Raw genomic sequence first — 11,420 nt, 5'->3', positions numbered from 1 at the left:
GCAAAATCTCAGGATACAAAATTAATGTGCAAATTCACAAGCATTCTTATACACCAGTAACAGAAAAACAGACAACCAAATCATGAATGAACTTCCATTCACAATTGCTTCAAAGAGAATCAAATACCTAGGAATCCAACTTACAAGGGATGTCAAGGACCTCTTCAAGGAGAACGACAAACCACTGCTCAGTGAAATCAAAGAGGACACAAACAAATGGAAGAACATACCATGCTCATGGATAGGAAGAATCAATATCGTGAAATGGCCATACTGCCCAAGGTTATTTATAGATTCAATGCCATCCCCATCAAGCTACCAATGCATTTCTTCACAGAATTGGAAAAAAATGCTTTAAAGTTCATATGGAACAAAAAAGAGCCCGCATTGCCAAGACAATCCTAAGTCAAAAGGACAAAGCTGGAGGCGTCACGCTACCTGACTTCAAACTATACTACAAGGCTACAGTAACCAAAACAGCATGGTAGTGCTACCAAAACAGAGATGTAGACGAATGGAACAGAACAGAGTCCTCAGAAATAATACCACACATCTACAGCCATCTGATCTTTGACAAACCTGAGAGAAACAAGAAATGGGGAAAAGATTCCTTAATATAAATGGTGCTGGGAAAATTGGCTAGCCATAAGTAGAAAGCTGAAACTGGATCCTTTCCTTACTCTTATACGAAGATTAATTCAAGGTTGATTAGAGACTTAAATGTTAGACCTAATACCATAAAAACCCTAGAAGAAAATCTAGGTAGTACCATTCAGGACATAGGCATGGGCAAGGACTTCATGTCTAAAACACCAAAAGCAACGGCAGCAAAAGCCAAAATTGACAAATGCGATCTGATTTGACTAAAGAGCTTCTGCACAGCAAAAGAAACTACCAGCAGAGTGAACAGGCAACCTACAGAATGGGAGAAAATTTTTGCAATCTTCTCATCTGACAAAGGGCTAATATCCAGAATCTACAAAGAACTCAAACAAATATACAAGAAAAAAACAAACACCCCATCAAAAAGTGGGCAAAGGATATGAACAGACATTTCGCAAAAGAAGACATTCATACAGCCAACAGACACATGAAAAAATGCTCATCATCACTCGCCATCAGAGAAATGCAAACCAAAACCACAATGAGATACCATCTCACACAGTTAGAATGGCAATCATTAAAAAGTCTGGAAAGAACAGGTTGTGTGGAGAGGATGTGGAGAAATAGGAACACTTTTACACTGTTGGTGGGATTGTAAACTAGTTCAACCATTGTGGAAAACAGTATGGCAATTCCTCAAGGATCTAGAACTAGATGTACCATATGATCCAGCCATCCCACTCCTGGGTATATACCCAAAGGATTATAAATTATTCTCTACAGAGACACATGCACACGTATGTTTATTGTGGCACTATTCACAATTTCAAAGACTTGGAATCAACCCAAATGTCCATCTGTGACAGACTGGATTAAGAAAATGTGGCACATATACACCGTGGAATACTATGCAGCCACAAAAAAGGATGAGTTTGCGTCCTTTGTAGGGACATGGATGCAGCTGGAAACCATCATTTTTAGCAATCTATCACAACAACAGAAAACCAAACATTGCATGTTCTCACTCATAGGTGGGAACTGAACAATGAGAATCACTTGGGGTCGGGAAGGGGAACATCACACACTGAGGCCTATCATGGGGAGGCGGGAGGAGGGAGGGATTGCATTGGGGAGTTACACATGATAAAAATGATGAATTGATGGGTGCTGACAAGTTGATGGTTGCAGCACACCAACATGGCACAAGTATACATATGTAACAAACCTGCACGTTATGCACATGTACCCTAGAACTTAAAGTATATAAAAAAAAAATCATGATAAAATAGAACAAAGCCTTATAAACAAGAGAAATTTATTTCTCATAGTTCTGGAGGCTGGGAAGTCCAACATCAAAGCACTGGCAGATTTGGTGTCTGGTGAGGGCTTACTTTTTGGTTCATGGATGACCATCTTCTCACTGTGTCCTCATATGGTGGAAAGAGTGAGGATCTCTCTGGTGTTTCTTTTATAAGGGTACTAATTATATTCATGAGGATTCTGCCTTCATGACTTAATTACCTCCCAAAAGTCTCACTTCCTAATACCATCACCTTGAGGGTTAGGATTTCACATACACATTTGGGGGGGCAGACACAAACATTGAGTTTGTAACAGAAATATTGTTATAAACATGGTTTCCAGATAGAGAGACAGATACACAGACACATGAATATACATACATACATACATACATACATACATATGAAGGGGTCTGAGGTGAGAGAGGGAAGAGAGGGTATGTGGGTGTGGGTATATATTTCCTAGCTTGATCTGTTGTGATGGCCTAGGAGCATTTACACTCCAACATCAATAAACACACCTAATGGTCATTTCTAAGTACCCACGTTCTCTAAAAGGAACCATGACTGCTTGAAGAAATGGCTGATTCCATGGTTGGGACTAGGAAATACAAAAAGAATGTAGACTATCTTCCTGTATGAGAAAAGGAGATGCTTAAATAATGATGGGAACATGTCAAAAGGACACAGATGCCAGTCTTGAAGGATATCCCAAAGGCTAAATCTGGAGTAATTTGAGCATAAAATAATAATTATAAAGGCTTATAACATATTGAATATGGTAGTTCCCTCTTATCAGTGGGAGATATGTTCTAAGACCCCCAGCGAGTAGCAGCAAATTCCATATATATTATGTTTTTTTTTTTTTTTTTTATCTCATCACCTAGATAAATACTAAGTGACTAATGGGCATGTAATGTGTATGGTGTGGATATCCTAGACAGAGGGATAATTCATGTCTCAGGCAGGATGGAGTGGGAAAATGTGAGATTTTATTATGCTATTCAGAACAGCACACAATTTAAAACTTATGAATTGTTTATTTGTGGAATTTTCTATTTAATATTTTTGGACCATGGTTGAATTTGGGTAATTGAAACCATGGAAAGCAAAACTGAAGATAATGGGAGACTATTATAAAACAAAAATTCATGAACTCATATGATAAAATGAATGAATGAATGAATGAATGAATAAATAAACACAGGATAAGGGAAAGCTCTTTTTTACATTAACACGTAGACTACTAAACATAGAAATGATTAGAGAATCACTGTTTGACAACAACCATAGTAATATAGTTACACACTGCATAATAATGTTTCCGTCAATGACAGGCTGGATATATGGCAGTGGTCCCATAAGAGTACAATGGAACTGAAAAATTTTCTATCATCTATTGATGTCATTCCCATCGTTGTATCATAGCACACTGCATTACCTTTTCTATGTTTAGATACACACACACTCACCATTGCGTTATAATTGCCCACAGTATTCAATACAGTAACATGTCGTGCAGGTGTGTAGCCTAGAAGAAATAAGCTATACTATACAGCTTAGGTGTGTAGTAGGTTATACCATTTAGGTTTGTGTAAGTATACTTTATGATGTTTGCCTAAGGGCAAAATATCCTAATGACACATTCTTCAGGAAATATCTCTCTTGTTAAGTGACACATGACTGGAATCATATCAGGTATGGATCATCAATGGATGCTAAAATTTGTAGGTGAAAATTTGATGAGAAACATTGTATTTATATAATCTCAAAATAACTCTGCACAGGTACTTATTAATCACAAAGGTAAGAATTATACCTTTAGAGTGGAAAAATCTGGCAGACCCCACCTTAACAAAGTAATCAAAGTTAACAATACCAATAATGGGACAAATACAGATCATGTGTCTCCCAGTACGAAGCAATGAGAAGAAAACAATTCTTTTGTGATATTACTGACAGAAATGTATAACCTGAATCTATTTGCAAGGAAACTTAAGTCAAATGCAAATTGTCTCCCCCAATTTCATATGTTGAAGTCCTAACCTCCTGTGTGGTTGTATTTGGAGATAGGATCTCTAAGGAGGTAATTAAGGTTAATTGAGGTCATAAGGCAGGGGCCCTGAGCCAATAGGATTACTGTCCTTATAAGAAGAGATACAAGAGCTCTCTCTGTCTCTCTGTCTCTCCCTACCTAGTCTGTGGTGTTTTGTTATGGCAGCCTTAGCCAACTAAGACATATGGTTTCAATTTTTACATTTAGATCCCTCATTCATTTGGAGTTTATTATTCTCTGTGGTGTGAGGTATGAATCTAATTTTCTTTTTTTTCCAAATGACTGTTCAGTCTGAGCATCATTTACTAAAAAACCCATTTTTCCCCAGTGATTTATGACTTTGCCTTTATCAAATACTAAATTTCTTTATATACTTGGTCTTTTTTCTGGACTGTCTATTCTATTTGCTTTGTCTGTTTGAATGCTAATGTGCCAGTAGCATATGATTTTAATTTAAGAGGGTTTATAGTATTTCTGAATATTTCAAAGAATTTTTAACTTTTTTCCCCAATGTTTTCCTAGCTATTCTTGTGTGTTTATTTCTGTTTATGGACTACAGTATCAGTCTGTCTAGCTCCATAAAAAACTTTTAGGTATTTTTATTGGAAGTGCATATAATGTATGTATACACACACACATGCACACACACAGACATATATATATATGTACTTGAAGGAGGATGAATTTGCATTTTTATTATATTTAGTCCACCTATACAAGAATAAGTTTTCTTTGACTAGTTCAGTTTGACTTTTGTGCCTTTCAAAGGTTGTCTAAGTCTGTTCAAGCCTGTTCAAGTCTAAGTCTGTTTTCTTCTGATCAACAACATACCATAAACTGAGTAGCTTATAAACAACAGAAATGTATTCCTCACAGTTCTAGGGGCTGAGAGATGCAAGATCAAGGCACTGGTTCATGGACAGTGTTCTCTGGGGTCTCTTTTATAAGAGCACAATCCCATTCATGAGGCTCCACCCTTATGACATAACCACTTTCCCAAAGGCCCTACCGCCTAGTAACATCACCTTGAGGACAAGAATTTCAACATATGATATGGAGGGGTTAGACAAACATTCAGACTACAAACAGGAGTGTTTTAAAGGTTTCCTTGTGTAGGTTGAACAAGAAATGCAAGTTTTTGGATTCCATCTTGGGAAGTCAAGTTTCATAATTAATGTGAACAGGGCATTAAAAATGTTTAGACTGCGCCAACTAATATAGGTATACTGCATTTGGAAATCCTTATTTTTAAGGAAGTCCACAGGTAAAATTTACGCTGGTCTAATTTTAGAACAGCTGAGCTAGCTTATCTAACTCTTTAAAAGATAATGTGAGAGTCTCATAGAAGTCATGTTGATGGAATTCGAAAACTGTTTGGCATTCAAGGCCATCTACACGTTGGCCCTAGAAAGAGAGTGTGATGTAGTGGAAAGAGATCATACTGAATTGGGTTCAAATCCCAGCTTCGGTATTCATTTTGTGGCTTTCAGAAAGTCACAACAACTATTTTGAATTGTTTTTTTGCCTACAAAGTGGGAGAGATGCCAAAAGGTTATTGTGAGAATTAGCAACAATATCTGCAAAGCATTTGTCCACAACAAAATAAAACATCAGTAATTGATAATAATAGCAGATATTTATTGAACAGTTACTATGAACCTAGTGCTGCACAAAGTGCTTTACACATGTAATCTCCACAATCACCATCTTAAGAAGGAAGCTGTTATCCTCACCATATTACATATGAGGAGATTGAGGCTTAGACAGTGAGAAAAATTTGTCCAAAGTCACACATAGCTTCAGGTGCCTGCCTCCGCCTAGGCCATATGAATCAAGATTGCCTGAACTCTTTATTTTTTTATTTTATTTTATTTTATTTTATTATTTTTATTTATTTATTTATTTATTTATTTATTTATTTATTTATTTTTTGAGACGGAGTCTCGCTCTGTCGCCCAGGCTGGAGTGCAGTGGCGCGATCTTGGCTCACTGCAAGCTCCGGTCCCGGATTTACGCCATTCTCCTGCCTCAGCCTCCCGAGTAGCTGGGACCACAGGCGCCCGCCATCTCGCCCGGCCAGTTTTTTTTTGTATTTTTTAGTAGAGACGGGGTTTCACCGTGTAGACCAGGATGGTCTCGATCTCCTGACCTCGTGATCCACCCGTCTCGGCCTCCCAAAGTGCTGGGATTACAGGCTTGAGCCACCGCGCCCGGCCTGAACTCTTTATTTTTAACAGCTCTATAGGGACATAATTGACATACAATAAAGTTTACATATTTAATGTGTACAATTTGATATGTTTAACCCCATTAAACCATCTTCACAATCAATATCATGAACATAGTCATCAACTCCAGAACTTTCCTCTATTCCTTTTGTAATTCTTCCTTTCAGCCCTCCCTGACACACCCTCTTTCTGTCCCAGGCTGCCACTGCTATGCTCTTTGTCATTATAGATTAGCTTTCATTTTCTAGAACTTTATATAAATGGAATATATTATTCAGTGCAGTACATTCCCTGGTTTGTCTAGCTTTTCAAATTCAGCATAATTACTTTGAGAGTCTTCTATGTTGTTGTGTGTGTCAATAATTCATTCTTTAATATTGCTGGGAAGTGTTCCATTTTTGGATATACAGATTATTCAGGTATATCTTGATAGACATTTGGTTAGGTTAGTTTTTTTAAATTTTCATTTTTGTGGGTACATAGTAGGTGTATATATTTATGGGATACAGGAGACATTTTGATACAAGGCAAGTAATGTGTAGTAATCACATCAGGGTAAATAGATTATTCATCACCTCAAGCATTTATCCTTTCTGTTATAAACAATCCAGTTATACTCTTTTAGTTATTTGAAAATATATAATTAAATCGTTTTGGTCGATAGTCACCTTGTTGTGCTATCAAACACTAGACCTTATTTTTTCTTTATTTTTAAAAACTGTTTTTATTACTTTTTGTATCCTTTAACCATCCCCACTTCCCCATCACCTCATAACTACCCTTCCTGGCATCAGGTAATCGTCATTCTGATCTCTATCTGTGTGAGTTCAATTGTTTTGACTTTTAGCTCCCACAAATAAGTGAGAACATGTGAAGTTTGTATTTTTCTGCCTGGTTTATTTCACTTAACATAATGACCTTCAGTTGCATCCATGTTGTTGCAAATGACAGGATCTTATTTTTATGGCTGAATAGTACTCCATTGTGTATATTTTATATTTTTTTAATCCATTCATCTGTTGATGGACACTTAGGTTGCTTCTATGGGGAGAAACCAGCATAAAAAGGCTGAAAATTCCAAAACCCAGAATGCCTCTTCTCCTCTAAAGTATCACAACTCCTCGACGCAAGGGAACAAAACTGGAAGGAGAATGAGTTTGATGAATTGACAGAAGTAGGCTTCAGAAAGTGGGTAATAACAAACTCCTCCGAGCTAAAGGAGCATGTTCAAACCCAACACAAGGAAGCTAAGAACCTTGAAAAAATGTTAGATGCACTGCTAACTAGAATAACCAGTGTAGAGAAGAACATAAATGACCTGATGGAGCTGAAAAACACAGCAGGAGAACTTCGTGAAGCATAGACAAGTTTCAATAGCCAAACCGATCAAGCGGAAGAAAGGATATCAGAGATTGAAGATCAACTCAATGAAATAAAGCAAGAAGACAAGATTAGAGAAAAAAGAGTGAAAAGAAAGAAACAAAGCCTCAAAGAAATATGGGACTATGTGAAAAGACCAAATCTACGTCTGATTGGTGTACCTGAAAGTGACGGGGAGAATGGAACCAAGTTGGAAAACACTCTTCAGGATATCATCCAGGAGAACTTCCCCAACCTAGCAAGGCAGGCCAACATTCAAATTTAGGAAATACAGAGACCACCACAAAGATACTCCTCGAGAAGAGCAACCCCAAGACACATAATTGTCAGATTCACCAAAGTTGAAATGAAGGAAAAAATGTTAAGGGAAGCCAGAGAGAAAGGTCAGGTTACCACAAAGGGAAGCCCATCAGACCAACAGCGGATCTCTCAGCAGAAACCCTACAAGCCAGTAGAGAGTGGGGGCCAATATTCAGCATCTTCAAGAAAAGAATTTTCAACCTAGAATTTCATAATCAGCCAAACTAAGCTTCATGAGTGAAGGAGAAATGAAATCTTTTACAGACAAGCAAATGCTGAGAGATTTTGTCACCACTGGACCTGCCTTACAAGAGCTCCTGAAGGAAGCACTAAATATAGAAAGGATCAACCAGTACCAGCCACTGTGAAAACATGCCAAATTGTAAAGACCATGGACATTATGAAGAAACTGCATCAACTAACAGGCAAAATAACCAGCTGGCATCACAATGGCAGGATCAAATTCACACATAACAATATTAATCTTAAATGTAAATGGGCTAAATGCCCCCAATTAAAAGGTACAGACTGGCAAATTGGATAAAGAGTCAGGACCCATCAATGTGCTGTATTTAGGGGACCCATCTCACATGCAAAGACACACATAGGCCCAAAATAAAGGGATGGAGGAATATTTACCAAGAAAATGGAAACAACAAAAAAAAAAGCAGGTGTTGCAATCCTAGTCTCTGATGTGGGGAAAAGAACGAGAGATCAGCTTGTTACCATGTCTATATAGAAGGAAGTAGACATAAAAGACTCCATTTAGTTCTGTATTTGAGATGCTGTTAATCTGTGACCTTACCTTCAACTTTGTCCTTGCAAGAGACATGTGCGAAGGTGATTTAAGGTTAAAAGGATTTTGGGCTGTGCAGAATGTGCTTTGTTAAACAAGTGCCTAAAGGCTGCTTGTGGTTAAAAGTCATCACCATTCTCTTAAATCTCAAGAAAGAGAAAAACATTTGTCTCCTGCCCCTCCCTGGGCAATGGAACATCTCCGGGTAATACCCATTGTGTGCCTTGTTTACTGAGTGAGGAGAAACTGCCTTTAGGAATAAGGTGGGACTTGCTGGAGCAATGCTGCTAAAAGGTTTATGGAGATGTCGCATATACATCTCGAGGCACAGCATTTTCCTTTTAAACTTATTCATATTACAAGGATTTTTTCATATGTCTTACTGCTGATTCCTCCCTACAATAATCCTATTGTCCAGCCACTCCCTTATCCTTTTAATGACTAAGATAATTCTCAATAAATACTAAGGGAACTCAGAGGCCGGTGCCGGCGTGGGTCCTCTGTAAGCTGAGCGCGGTCCCCTGGGCCCCGCTTTTCTTTCTCTACACTTTGTCTCTGTGTTTTATTCCTTTTCTCAAGTCTTTCGTTTCCACCTAACGAGAAACACCCACAAGTGTGGAGGGGCAGGCCACCCCTTCATCTGATAAAACAGACTTTAAACCAACAAAGATCAAAAGATGCAAAGAAGGGCATTACATAATGGAAAAAAATCAACGTGACAAGAAGAGCTAACTATCCTAAATATATATGCACCCAGTACAGGAGCACCCAGATTCAAAAAGCAAGTCCTTAGAGACCTACAAACAGACTTAGACTCCCACACAATAATAGTGGGAGACTTTAACACCTCACTGTCAATATAGACAGATCAACAAGACAGAAACTTAACAAGGATATTCAGGACTTGAACTCAGCTCTGGACCAAGCCGACCTAATAGACATCTACAGAACTCTCCATCCCAAATCAGCAGAATATACATTCTTCGCATGGCACTTATTCTAAAATTGACCACATAATTGGAAGTAAAACACTCCTCAGCAAATACAAAAGAACGGAAGTCATAACAAATAGTCTCTCAGACCATAGTGCAATGAATTTAGAACTCAGGATTAAGAAATTCACTCAAAACCACATAGCTACATGGAATCTGAACAACCTGCTCCTGAATGACTACTGGGTAAATAACGAAATGAAGGCAGAAATAAAGATGTTCTTTGAAACCAATGAGAACAAAGACACAACGTACCAGAATCTCTGGGACACATTTAAAGCAGTGTGTAGAGGGAATTTTATAGCACTAAATGCCCACATGAGAATGCAGGGAAGATCTAAAATTGACACCGAAACATCACATTTAAAAGAACTAGAGGCTGGGCGCGGTGGCTCAAGCCTGTAATCCCAGCACTTTGGGAGGCCGAGACAGGCGGATCACAAGGTCAGGAGATCGAGATCTTCCTGGCTAACATGGTGAAACCCCGTCTCTACTAAAAAATACAAAAAACTAGCCGGGCGAGGTGGTGGGCGCCTGTAGTCCCAGCTACTCGGGAGGCTGAGGCAGGAGAATGGCGTGAACCCAGGAGACGGAGCTTGCAGTGAGCCAGGATCCAGCCACTACACTCCAGCCTGGGTGACAGAGCGAGACTCCATCTCAAAAAAAAAAAAAAAAAAAAAAAAAAGAACTAGAGACACAAATGTAAATAAAATCAAAATATAGCAGAAGACAAGAAATAACTAAGATCAGAGCAGAGCTGAATGAGATGGAGACACAAAAATCCCTTCAAAAAGATCAGTGAATCCAGGAGGTGTTTTTTGAAAAGATCAACAAAATAGACCACTAGCCAGATTAATAAAAAAGAAGAGAGAAGAATCAAATAGATGCAATAAACAATGATAAAGGGGATATCACTACTGATCCCACAGAAATGCAAACTACCTTCAGTGAATACTATAAATGTCTCTATGCAAATAAACTAGAAAATCTAGAAGAAATGGATAAGTTCCTGGACACATACACCCTCCCAAGACTAAACCAGGAAGAAATAGAATCCCTGAATAGACCAATAAAAAGTTCTGAAATTGAGGCAGCCATTAATAGCCTACCAACCAAAAAAGTCCAGGACCAGACAAATTCACAGCCGAATTCTACCAGAGGTACAAAAAGGAGCTGGTACCATTCCTTCTGAAAGTATTCCAAATGATAGAAAAAGAGGGAATCCTCCCCAACTCATTTTATGAGGCCAGCATCATCCCAATACCAAAACCTGGCAGAGACACAACAAAAGAAGAAATTTCGAGCCAATATCCCTGATGAACATTGATGTGAAAATCCTCAATAAAATACTGGCAAACTGAATATAGCAGCACATCAAAAGGCTTATCCACCACTATCAAGTCAGCGTCATTCCAGGGATGCAAGGCTGGTTCAATATATGCAAATAATAAATGTAATCCACCACATAAACAGAACCAATTACAAAAACCAAATGATGATCTCAATAGATGCAGAAAAGGCCTTCGACAAAATTCAACAGCCCTTCATGTAAAAACGCTCAATAAACTAGGTACTGATGGACTGTATCTCAAAATAATAAGAGCTGTTGATGGAAACTGACACCCAGTATCATACTGAATGGGCAAAAGCTGGAAGCATTTCCTTTGAAAACCAGCACAAGACAAGGATGCCCTCTCTTACCACTCCTATTCAACATAGTATTGGAAGTTCTGGCCAGGGCCATCAGGCAAGAGAAATAAATAA

The sequence above is a fragment of the Trachypithecus francoisi genome, unplaced genomic scaffold, assembly GCF_009764315.1.
Source record: "Trachypithecus francoisi isolate TF-2019V2 unplaced genomic scaffold, Tfra_2.0 Lachesis_group6, whole genome shotgun sequence".
NCBI lineage: Eukaryota > Metazoa > Chordata > Mammalia > Primates > Cercopithecidae > Trachypithecus > Trachypithecus francoisi.
This window is presented reverse-complemented; position numbering follows the sequence as displayed.